The 12,940-nt window shown below is 41.4% G+C and overlaps 1 pseudogene; it reads left to right on the top strand.

Moving 5' to 3' along the window:
- The first annotated feature begins 4,713 nt into the window (after window positions 1–4,713).
- LOC103201876 lies at window positions 4,714–5,294 on the top strand (annotated as a pseudogene).
- Window positions 5,295–12,940: the final 7,646 nt, after the last annotated feature.

Genomic DNA, 12,940 nt, shown 5'->3' with positions numbered 1-12,940 from the left:
TCGGGAAGGTGAATCACTCTGGGGTTTTGTGGGATTCCCCAGGACTGATGTAAATGGAAGCTTTTTGAGAAGGCCCCCAATTACTCAGGAAATGCATGGAAATCATGTGAAAATGGACTCCTGAACTACACTGTAGAGGATAACAAATTTTAGTTGATTGTTAGTTTTGTGTTTTGTTATTTTCTCAAGAAGAATTTAGGAGAGGAGATTCCAGTGGCTGGATTGCCTCTGTCACTTGATTAAGGTAAATCCTATTGAGAATCCTCAGTGGCAGCTGATTTTCATAATTTAAAGGTAGATTTGGTTCTCAGAAATAGTCAAAAGCCACCTGGAGTCAAGCTTACTTGATGTGGGTGGAAAATCTGGGAAAAACTTTCTGGGAATTTAAACCTTAGCTCCCCTACCTCCTATCTCCTCCACTCCCTGCCATCCAGGAGGAGACATTGATGTTATCAAGTTGGCTTCTGGAGGGGAAGCAAGACCTGCTCCTTCTCTTTGGCCCACAGGGGGGAAAACTTCATTTTTTTTTCCCCAGGGGAGAAAAAACGATGACCCAGAAAAGATGTTTTTAGCCAGCACAATGATTCCTTAGGGTTGTACCCTTTGTCTCCTTACTGAGCTCCCTGGAGGTGTCAGGTGCTCATTGTGGGCCAAGGGTGGGAAGTGGTCTATCCCCAAAGCTCTTTCAAACCAATATTCGCAGGATCCAGGAGAATATTCAATTAATTCTGCATCCCAGGCCCCCTGTGATAAGATTTCATAGGGTTTGAGTGGTGGGGATGAAAAGAGAGGTATCGTACCTATTGTTTAAAAATCTTTGTCTCAGGAAGTTTATACAACTGCCAGGTCTCTCTCACATCTAGATCTCTGGTGTCCTCTAAGATAATAGAGAATATCTCACTCAAAATCTCCCTCCCTCTTAGTGCTTTGACCACTTAAAACCCTCTTTCCAGCTCTCTTGCCCACCTTCTTTACACATGAGTAACAGCTTTCTGGAGTCCCTGAGTACTGCAATGGATGCCATGCTCAGCTGCCATCCCAAAAGTTAGAAGTTGGAGTCCCCCAAGAGGCACCTAAGAAGAAAGGCCTGGGGATCTACTTCTGAAAAAGCAGCCACTGAAAACCCTGTGGAGCACAGTCCTTCTGTGACACACATGGGATTGCCAGGAACTGGAATCAACTCAGAGGCCACTGGTGTTAACAGCTGTTCTTACCCCAGACTGCACCTCGGCTGCTAGAGAGGATAAAGGTTATATGGGCATTCTAGTATTGTACTAGGTCAGGAAAAGAATGGGATCACCTTGCTTTTATTTTTGCTTGGTTTTTTTTTTTTTTTTTTTCCTAACTTGATCATTCCTATGTTTCTAAGAAATATCAGACATCTTGCATTATGAGGATTAATATCCTATCTAGCCATCTCTAGGTCTACATTTAAGATCCATATTCTCCCTGGCAGCATGACCATGGGTTCTCTCGGCCTTTGGGCCTTTGGGCCTTGAAAGAGCATCTATCTCCTTCTAAATCTCCAGTAACATTACAAAGGGCTCTTCTATTAATCTTAACGAAGACTTGTCCAAAGTACCTTTCCTAATTTCCTATCTTCTTCTCTCAAAGAGATGCCATAAATGATGGTGGTCCATATTGAATTCCTGCTTTTGGTATTACAGAGTAAATACATTTCTGTTGTGAGGAACAAACTGCCATTTCTAACACTGTCATATGGGGAAATATCTCTGTGTTCCAAACAAAGGACAAACAAGCAAACTAGTGGACCTATTGTTATTGTTGAAACAGTCTCTACATGTCTCCATGGGTGCTCATACACCTACCCGCATAAAGGTGATGCCTTGGGGCATTTTCTCTATGATAACCCTCTTGGGGTCTTGGTGAACCTATGGCCACAGTGAGTGTTACTTAGGATAGGATGCATTACTCTAAGAAATAGACTTATTTAGTAATGGAAGTTTATTTCTTCCTCTCCTAACAGTCTAGAACACATGTGCTGAGTCAGGAGCTGGGAGACAAAGCTCTGTTTCCCATCAACATTCAGGGACCAGGTTGATGGTAGTAGCTCTGCCATCTTCAACTCATGGCTTCTAATCAGCTAGAAAGGTCAAAGGCTGGTGAGGGTGTGTGTTCATGAGAGGCTTTATGACCCAGACTTAAAGTCACTGCATCGCTCACGCTCATGCTGCTTTGGCTAGAACTCAGTCCCACAGCCTTTCCTAATCTGAGGGAAGCTGAGAATGTCAGCTCACTGTGTATCTAGGAAACAACAACAAATGGATTTTTTGGTGGCCTGCCAGTTATCTCCACCATGATGGAACAGAGTTCCTTTCAAATCAGGTGGAAAGCCCTGAATTGGCCCTCAGAGGGTCACCAGCACAACACTGTCTTGGTTGCTCCCTTCCACTTTGACTTCTCTTTTGAATTCCTGGCTCAGCTAGACTTCCAGCGCCCTCCTTTGCTCGCCTCCTGTGCCCTGGCCCCGGGTCAGCTTGGCCCTGCCCCCATGGTCTTTCCCAGGATCCACCAGCCAAGTTTCCTGGCCTGTAGTCAGGGGCTGGCTGGACTCTTTGGCTTTTGGCTCCTGTGTCTGTGAGTACTCTCCAGTTCCTCTTCATGTGGACACAGCACCCAGGGCTGCAAGCGCTTGTCCAGATGATGCTCTTCTTCCATCCACTGTCCTGTGTGCCTTTCCTTGACTCTGGTGCTTTGGCTTCCTCTTCCATTTCTCTTTCTTCTATCTTATCTCCCTCCTGGCTAACTGTTGGTTTGGACTTCTTGAGGTTGTTCCCTTCACATTCAAAGATATTCAGCTTTCTGCCTCACCAATAAACCCAACTAATCACCTGCTCCCACCCCCCAACTGTCTGTCAGTTTCTCATACTATGGTGGCTTGTATGCTGCTGTGATGCTGGAAGCTATGCCAGCAGGATTTCAAATACCAGAAGGTTCATTCATGGTGGACAGGTTTCAGCAGAGCTTCCAGACTAAGAGAGTGCCCGGGTGGTACAAACAGTTAATGCTCTTGGCTACTAACCAAAAGGTTGGAGGTTCAAGTCTGCTCAGAGTTACTTAGAAAAAAAGGCCTGGCAATCTACTTTGGAAAATGAATCGACCATCGAAAACACTATGGAGCACAGTACTACACTGACACACATGGGGTCAGCATGTGTTGAAATCAACTCAACAGCAATTGATTGGTTGTTTCCAGTGTAATAGCTCTTCTCTCACTTCCTTCCTGTGGTTACCTTTTCCCCATGTCCTTCTTGCCTGTGCATTCCTGCCTCCCTACCTTTCTCCCCGTGCAAATGATGCCTTTCTGATCTCCCAGGGTTGATTGTTCTATGGAGTACATCTCCTTGCTCATCTTTTAGGCATGTCTACTTCCATAGTGATACTGCCTCAGAAACTCAAGGAGGGGTCGCTATGAGTTGAATCTGACTTGACAGCAATAAGTTTGGTTTTGGTTTTGGTTTATTGTTTGGCTAAGAGTTAAGCCACGGGAGTGAGTTCAATTCCAGGACCGAAGGGTGATTCACGGCTATAGTCTTGGGGGTTTCACCAATCTCTATCAGACCAGTAAGCCTGGTCTTTTTTTTTTCTTTCAGTTTTATTCCACATTTTTCTCCCAATCTGTCCAGGATCTCCAATTTTGATCCCTTTCCAAATGTTTGGCATTAGTAGCCTGGCACCGTCTAGTTTATGACCCTGGCCTCAGGGTCGTAAAGGCTGAGTTTCTCATGGTCCATTAGTCCTTCAGACTAAATGTTTCCATGTGTCTTTGATTTTTTTCGCTCTTCTTTGCTCCAAACAAGGAGAGCAATAGTTGCCAATGGCTGCTCTCAAGCTTTTAAGACCCCAGTCGCTACTCACCAAAGTAAGAAGTAGAATAGTGTTTTTGATACCGTGTTGTGCCAATTGAGCTTGATATCCCCTGCAACCATGATACCCAGCTGGAGGCCCAGGGACTTACTCCCTCAAGGTGCTTAGTTGGTGGCTAAGAATTTATTCTACGTTTGCCTTCTATTAGGCTTAAACTGCATATGGACATTTTTATAGTACATACAAATACATATGTAGAAATGTTGTGTTGTTATGTGCCGTCGAGTCAGATCTGACTCATAGCAACCCCTCCTTGGGTTTCCAAGGCAGTATCACTACGGAAGTAGATTGCCCAACCTTCCTTCCCAGGAGTGGCTGGTGGGTTTGAACTGCCAGCCTTCTGGTTAGCAGGCAAGTGTCTTAGGCACTACACTACCAGAGCTCCTTATGTAGGAATATCATCTGCCAAACCTATGTATGGTCATGGGTATATTCCCATTTGCCTACCCATACTGGTCTTCTTCATGTCTACCTATGTATCCACCTATAGATCAGTGTTTGCTGTTACCAGAGTATTGTGTATGCAATAGTATTTCCCTTTATTATCTGTACCTCCTGTGCACCTCTCCGTGTCTTCCTTTTCCTTAGTGATACTGTGCTAGTCACATGCTTTCGGTATATTGCTTTTCCCTTCTTGTAGATTTAGATGATATAGAACATTGCCTACTCAGCTCTTAATACATATACCCCAGATAAAACAAAGATAATAGATAGATAATAGAAAATACTAAATAGATAGTGCTACTGAGCAAGGCTATACCAAAAACTAAAGAAAAATGTGATTTAAAAACTACATATAGCTTTTTTACCAGGTGGTTGTTGAAGATGGTTGAGGGTCAGGTCCCAGTGCTTGATGGCAGAGGCAATCTCCTGGGCTTCCTGGCAGCCATTGTGTCCAAACAGGTGCTGCTGGGCCAAACAGGTGGTGGTCGTGCGCTGCAAGGGCATAAACATTTCTGGCAAATTCCTCAAAAACAAGCTGTACTTGGCCTTCCTGTGAAAGCACACGAACACCAACCCATCCCACAGCCTCTACCACTTCCAAGCCCCCAGTTGCATCTTTTGGCAGACTGTGCAGGCAAGCTGCCCCACAGACCCAAGCATGGCCAGGCTGCCCTGGACAGCCTCAAAGTGTTTGACGGGATCCCACTGCCCTTAGACAAGAAAAAGCAGATAGCGTTTCCTCAAGTTTGTGCACTTCAAGCCCACATGGAATTTACCTACCTGAGCCAACTAGCACACAAGGTGGGGTGACCACCACCCTGGAGGAGAAGAGGAAGGAGAAGGCCAAGATCTACTACAGGAAGAAGCAGCAGCTCATGAAGCTGCAGAAATAGGCTGAGAAGAACTTGGAGAAGATCAACAAATACACAGAGGTCCTCAAAACCCATGCACTCGTGGTCTGAGCCCAATAAAGACAGTCAATTCCTCAAAAAAAAAAAAAAAGAAAGAAAGAAAAAAGACTACACACAAATGAAAAAGGGAAAGCTATCAACTATACTATTCTGAAGCTTACTTTGTCATTATGACTATAATATGGCTTTGCATGTTTTTAACAGAGTTATAATAACTGCATCTGAAATGAGAATATATCTTGAGAAAAAAATATGGAAGCTGTAAAGAGAAGTATAATGCATGTGGTCTAAAAGTTGGCCTGACCAAGAGCTGAATTCTTTAGGGCTTCATTTATATCTTTTGGCTAAGTGGGCCTGGAGGGAAAACTGCAAGTGAAGGAAAAATGGCCAAGATTTGAAAGAGATCTGTTAGGTAGGAAACAAATTCTTCTCTATAAAACCTGACTGCTTCGAAATGAGAGGGGAAAAAAAAAAACACTGATGGATGGTTTAAAAGGCAATGTTTGACTGAAGCCTGCCTGCTGTACCCATAGCTACCTGCCCACAAGAATGTGGCTCCCTGGTGACAGCTGCACTAATTATAGAAAAACAAGTTGAGTGGAAGAAGATGAATTATGTAAATTTACATTGACTGAAGATCCTATTGGAGCATTTAGGAATTTTAATTATTAAAAATAAACCTAGGATCCTCTTACATTGAAAAGCAATGAAAAGATGAAGGATAATTTGCTGCAGTCTTAGAATGAAATCTGGATTAGCCAAAATAGCGTTTATAAACATTACTGTAAATGACTTGCAGACAATAGCCATTTTGGGATTTGAGAGCAAATATCAAGTGTGCTTTATGGTGCACTTTTATATTTTATTTATTTTTTAAAAAATGAAAGGGACAAGAAAAGGCACTTTTTTTTTCCATAACCCCTTGCTGTTAAGTAAAATAGAAGTCTGCAACTTTCTGTGCTCTGTTTCAAGCAGTTTTCTTATTTTAAAATAACAATTTAGCTTCAAAAGCAGAGGATAAGATGACAATAAAGCAGGAAAGCCACTCAATCTTCTTCAAGAAAATTTTGTGTGTGTTATGTTTGCAAAGATGGGCCATGTAAATCAAATTCCAGAACAAATTAACATGATTCTTCACATAGATTTCACGTAGAAATCTGATAAACTCAGGTTTAGTGAGTATGTTAACAAAAGCAAATGAAACTGGTATTTATAATTTTTCTCAGTGAAAACATTACTCAACACTTAATTTAATGTGAATTTTTAATGAATCTTTTTTCCTATTCAGACACATTGGAAATGCATCTAAATTGTTTCAGTCACCCACTCACTGCACAAAAAAAAAAAAAAAAAAAAAAAAAATCACTTGTTACTTGCTATATATTAGGAAAGTTCAAGGTCTACCACAAAAGCAGCACGATTCACAGGGAAGGTTCATTCTCACTCTCTGTCAGATCATAGCACTTTGAACAAGTGGGGAAAGCACTGTTACATCAGGGTCAGAGAAACATGCTAATGTAAATGTCCTGTGTTTATTGCTGCTCTTAATTCCTAAATAGATGCATGTTAATAATCTACAGTTCAGGGGCATGCACCTAAGCTTTTTTCCAAATGCAAATTTTCCACAATCTGTATTATCCTGAAAACCTCTGTGCAGACAAAGGCCAGCTTGAGGATACCCGAATGTTCCCATTTAGCACTGACACAGCACTTTGTTCTGCAACGTGCCTTACAAACATTAACTAATTAAGAGGAACAACACCCCTGGCAAGGTATTTAGCAGGATGTAAAAATGAAAATCTACAAGCAAGACACCAAAGATGCATAAATCATGAAGTGTTAAATCAACATGACCTGAGAACCAGCAGGACTCCCTGCCTCCTTTCTTGCCAAGACCGTCTTTTGGGAGAGGCAAGAAGTTAGATTTTATACCAAGTGACCTGGGAAGTAATGCCTCCATGGAGACAGGTGGGAGGATGGCAATAAAGTTCTAAGTGTCACATTTGCAAAGGGGAAATGTTCTACTAATTCAAAGAAGTGATGTCAAGACCACAGCGCTTTTAGAAGGACCCCAGAGAATATAAAATCAATAAAGTGTTTAATTAATCTACTACAGATTGACTTCACAGAAGGGAGTCTCTATCACTAAAGTACTATGCTGGGAAACCTGACAGTAGTGCACAGTTGGAGAGTCTACAAGGGCAACACAGTGGTCTACAGTAGAATCTGTTTCTATTCTTTCAAGGGTGAGAGAGGGCATTGTGAAGACACAGCCCTGTGGTCTGACTACATAGAGTTTGCTCACTGACAGTCTCAACAGGTGGCCTCAGAAGGTGACACATTGCACAACAGTGAGCAGAAGCAGTTCAGTAGCGTTGAGAGGAGGCGATAGAGTGTTGTTCGGAAGAATCTGCAGTCCAGGGCTTCAGAAGACTGGGATGCTAACTGGTGCTGGGACCCGCACCTTCATTTCTTCATCTCTTTATGGTTTAATTGGGAGCTCTGGTAGCATAGTGACTAAGGCACTTGACTGCTAACCAGAAGGCTGGCGGTTCAAACCCACCAGCCACTCCTCGGAAGGAAGATGAGGCAATCTACTTCCATAGTGATACTGCCTTGGAAATCCAAGGAGGGGTCGCTATGATTCGGGTGCGACTTGATGGCATATAACAACAACAACAACACTTCAAAGGGGTTTCTAGAAAATGAAATGGATGTAAAAGTTCTTAGGTGCAAAAAGCACTCAGTTGGAGTTCTCTTTCCCTTACTGCCTTGAGCATGTCACATGAATGCAGTTGGAACAGTTCTATCTTAATCCCAGGAGGTCTGTTGCTGTTGGAAGCTGTTGTTAGAAGCAGTAGTGTTGTCAGGATGCCCTCTAAAACCCTTGAGCTGCCTTGTCTGACACGGTGGCCATGAGCACTCAAATTGTGGTTAGTCTAACTTGTGATGTGTTGTCAGTGTAAATGTGTCCCAGATTTTGAAGATTTAGTTAGAAAAAAGACCAAAATAATAATAATTTTTCTATTGATTATATGTTGAAATGATAATATTTTTGAGATATTGGGTTAAATAAAATATATTACTAAAATTAGTTTCACTTATTTTTAATTTATTGTGGCTACTGGAAAACTTAAAGCTACTTATGTAGTTCACATTTGTGGCTCACATTGTACTTCCATTAAGCTGCATTGCCCTAAAACTTAACTCTTAAATGTTTTTAAATCACACACTCCATCAATCAAAATTTTTTAAGTTTGAGAAAAAACCTCCCCCACCCCCAAAATAAGACCTAAAGCGATTGCCATTGAGTCCAAGTCTTTGTGACCCTACAGGACACAGTACAACCGCCCCATGTAGTTTCCAAGGCTGTAATCTTTCTGGAAGCAGATCACCAGGTCTTCTCTCCCATGGAGTAGCTAGTGGGTTCAAACTGCTGACCTTTAGGTTAACAGCCGAGTGGTTAAAAACTGTGCAACCAGGATTCCTATAGTTTGAGAATACACTCCCAAAATTTGTAATATCTTGTTGATGAATTATAAATGCACTTTATATACAGAAGAACAGATACAAAAACAGGAAGCAAAAATGAATTCAAGAAAATACGACCAGAAGTCCTAGCATCTTCTTCCCACACCCTGACGATCATAATGTGTACTTCTGGGTGTGCGTGTACCTCTTTGTAGATTGCTGCCTTAGAACTAGCTCTTGATGATACTGAGGACCTGCCTGTCATACTCCTTTCCAGTGGGGAGAAAAATTGAATGGTTACAGTTGCAGAGAAATAAAATGACAATGAAAACTGTAGCAATTTCCAGATTACACAAGTATAACTAAAGTAAAATATTACAAATGTAGCAAGAATGTAAGGGGTGGGGGAAGCTATTGTAGATTCTTCCCAGTTGCCACTGAAGAATTCTGATGGAAGCTAAGGAGGAGCCAGGTGAGAGGAAAAGCAACATGGTCTAGCCTGGAAGCCTTGTCTACACAGAAGTTTATGAAAGATTGCATAAATGTCAGTTGTTTGAATCAAAGATTATGGGAGAGGGGCTAAGGCATGGCCAAGGAGCTCCTTGGTACCTGCTTCTCTCAGTACCTGCCTACAGTAAAGAGGGGCCAGCTCTGGGTTTCTAAAGGTTCATTAAGACATTTTTCCTGATTTTCCCAGAGGTAGTAAAGGCTGCAGAAAGGAGGGCTCAGGAAAAAAAGGAAGTGGAGCCTGAGAAGGAGATGGTGCCTATGTTTTCAGGTTGCCTGAGCAGGGTAACAGGAGTCTCACCCTACGTAGAGCCCCAAGAGGTGATAGGACCTCTGCTGAGAGGTGTTGGTGCCACTAAGATCTGAGTGCAGCATGGAAAGATCCCTCTGCCCAAATTTAGCCCAAGAACCAAAGAGACTCCTATGGGGTTGGGCTTGGGCTTGGGTTTGGGTAGGATTTATGTGCACCAAAGACCAGAGGGTCTGCACTGGATATCCTAGATTGGATGAGACTATCTAGAACTACCACATGTCCTTAGAGAGGGGAGAAAACCCCAATCGTGACTGAGATTTATTGCGTAGCAGCAGAATTATGTGAATTATTTGAACACAGAATTATTGGAACACACAGAATTGTGACAAGTTTTTTTTATTTTGTTGTTGAGAATATACACTATTGAATATACATGTATATTATACACACACATTTTACTGACATTGATTACATTCGTCAAGTTGTGTAACCATTCTCACCCCCCTTTCTGAGTTGTTCCTCCCTAGTAATGCAAACTTACTGCCCCCTACAGTTCCTGTCTCATCTTTTGAGTTCCCGTTGTCACTTTGATCTCATAGAGATAGTTCTTAAAAGAGCATAGTGCTCAAGGCAGACTTTTTTTTTTTTTTTTTTTAACTAGTTAACTATTAGGAGCTCTGGTAGCTTACTGCCTAAGGCATTTGACTGCTAACCAGAAGGCTGGCAGTTCAAACCCACCAGCCACTTCTCGGAAGGAAGATGGGGCAATCTACTTCAGTAGTGATACTGCCTCAGAAACCCAAGGAGGGGTTGCTTTGAGTCAGGTCTGACTCGATGGCACATAACAACAACAACAGTTAACTATTATTTGGTTTTAGGAAGACTTCAGGGGATATTTTTAGTTTAAATTTTAAAGATGATCTCAGGGCAATAGTTTTAGAGGTTCAGCCAGCCCTCTTGGTTCCAGAAAGTCTAGAGTCCATAAGAATTTGAAATTCTGTTCTGCTTCTCCTTCTTCCTCTATGGCTCCAGGTGAAGAGACCAGTTGATGTACTTCGGATGGATGCTCGCAAGCTTTTAAGACCCTAGAAGCACTAAACATGTTATTAGGCCAATTAATTGGGATGTACCATGAAACCATGACCTTGAACCCCCAAACCAAGAAATGAAATCCCATGAGGTGTTCGGTTGTACATAAGCAGGCTCAACAACTACTCCTTTCTTCCCCCCCCCCTCGGCTATATCTATCTATCACACAACCTTTGCCATTTCAGCTTTGTACAGGTGTACAACTTATTAACAACAATTACAATAATAGGCTATGCAAACTTAACCTTAATCAATGTAATTTTTCTATCACCATCAACCCACCCTCCTCTCTGCACCCCAGGTAACCACTAATAAACTGTAGTTTCTATACATTTGCCTTTTCTTGTTTTCTCACAAGTGAGGTCATATGATCTTTGTCCTTTTTTGACTGATTTCTTTCCCTCAGCATTGTGTCTTCAAGTGCCATTCATTTTGTGTTGTTGTTATTGTTAGGTGCTGTCTAATTGGCTCTGGCTCATATTGACCCGATGTGCAACAGAACGAAACACTGCCCTGTCCTGAGCCATCCTCACAATCCCTGCTATGCCTGAGCCCATCGCTGGAGCCATTGTGTCATTATATCTCGCTGAGGGTCTTTCCCTTTTTTGCTGTTCCTCTACTTTACTGAGCATGATATCCTTCTCCAGGGACTGGTCTCTCCTGGTAATATGACCAAAGTAGATGAGACAAAGTCTGGCCATTCCTGATTCTAAGAAACATTTCAGCTGCACTTCTTTCAGGACAGATTTGTTCGTTCTTCTGGCAGTCTGTGGTATTTTCAGTATTTTTCACCAATATCACAATTCAAAGGCATCAACTCTTCTTCAGTGTTCCTTATTCATTGTCCAGCTTTCATATGAATATAAAGTGATTGAAAATACCATGGCTTGAGTTAGGTGCACTTTAGTCTTCAAAGTGACATCTTTGCTTCTAAACATTTGAAAGAGGTCATTTACAGCAGATTTTCCCAGTGCAATACGATGTTTGATTTCTTGACTGATGCTGCCATGGGTGCTGATTATGGTTCCAAATAAAATGAAATCTCTGACAAGTTCAATCTTTTCTCCATTTATCGTGATGTTGTTAATTGGTCCAGTTGTGAGGATTTTTGTTTTCTTTATGTTAAGGTACAATCCATACTATAGACTGTAGTCTTTGATCTTCATCAGTAAGTGCTTGAAGTCATCTTCGTTTTCAGCAAGGAAGGTTGTGTCATCTGCTTATCAAGGTTGTTAATAAGTCTTCCTCCAGTCCTTATGCCATGTTCTTCATATAATCCAGCTTCTCAGATTATTTGCTTGGCATACAGATTGAATAAGTGTGGTGAAAGGATACAACCCTGAACCACACCCTTTCTGATTTTAAATCATGAGTTATCTCCTTGTTCTGTTCAAACGATAGCCTCTTGGGCTGTGTACAGTTTCCTCATGAGCACTATTAAGTGTTCTGGAATTCTCATTATTCACAGTGTTATCCATACTTTGTTATGATCCACACAGTCAAATACTTTTGCATAGTCAATAAAACACAGGCAAACATCTTTCTGGTATTGCTTTCAGCCAAGATCCATCTGACATCAGCAATGATATATCTGGTTCCACATTCTCTTCTGAGTGCAGCTTGAATTTTGGGCAGTTTCCTATTAATATACTGCTGCAATCATTTTTTAATTATCTTCAGGAAAATTTTACTTGCATGTGATGTTAATGATATTGTTTGATAATTTCCACATTCTGTGGGATCGCCTTTCTTTGGAATGGGCACAAATACCTATCTCTTCCAGTCAGTTGCCCAGGTAGCTGTTTTCCAAATTTCTTGCCTTCAGTGCTGCATCCATTTGTTGAAACATCTCAATGGGTATACCATCAATTCCTGGAGCCATATTATCACATGTATTAAGATTTTGTTTTTTCTACTGACTAATATTTCATTTGTACATATGTACCACATTGTGTTTATTCATTCATCTGCTGATGGGTAAATATGACAAGTATTTAATTAAAAATATCTTACTAAATTTTTTTGTTATTGTTGTTAGTTGCCATCTAGTCAATTCCTACTCATGGTTACCTCATGTGTTGTAGAGTAGAACTGCTCCATAGGGTTTTCTTGTGTAATATTTAAAGTGTTAAAAAGCAAAGATGTCACTTTAAGGACTAATATGTGTCTAACCCAAGCCACCGTATTTTCTATTGCTTCATATGCATGTGAAAGTCGGATAATGAATATGAAAGACCAAAGAAGAGTTGATACCTTTCAATTGTGGTGTTAGAGAAGAATATTGAATGTACCATGGACTGCTAGAAGAACAAACCAATCTGTCATGGAAGAAAACCAAAACCAAACCCACTGTCATCAAGTTGATTCCAATTCACAG

Source organism: Orycteropus afer, unplaced genomic scaffold (assembly GCF_000298275.1).
Source record: "Orycteropus afer afer isolate SDZICR_OR568_19922 unplaced genomic scaffold, OryAfe1.0 scaffold00168, whole genome shotgun sequence".
NCBI classification, from domain to species: domain Eukaryota; kingdom Metazoa; phylum Chordata; class Mammalia; order Tubulidentata; family Orycteropodidae; genus Orycteropus; species Orycteropus afer.
Note: the sequence above shows the minus strand (reverse complement) of the source record. Positions and strands in the feature narration are given on the sequence as shown.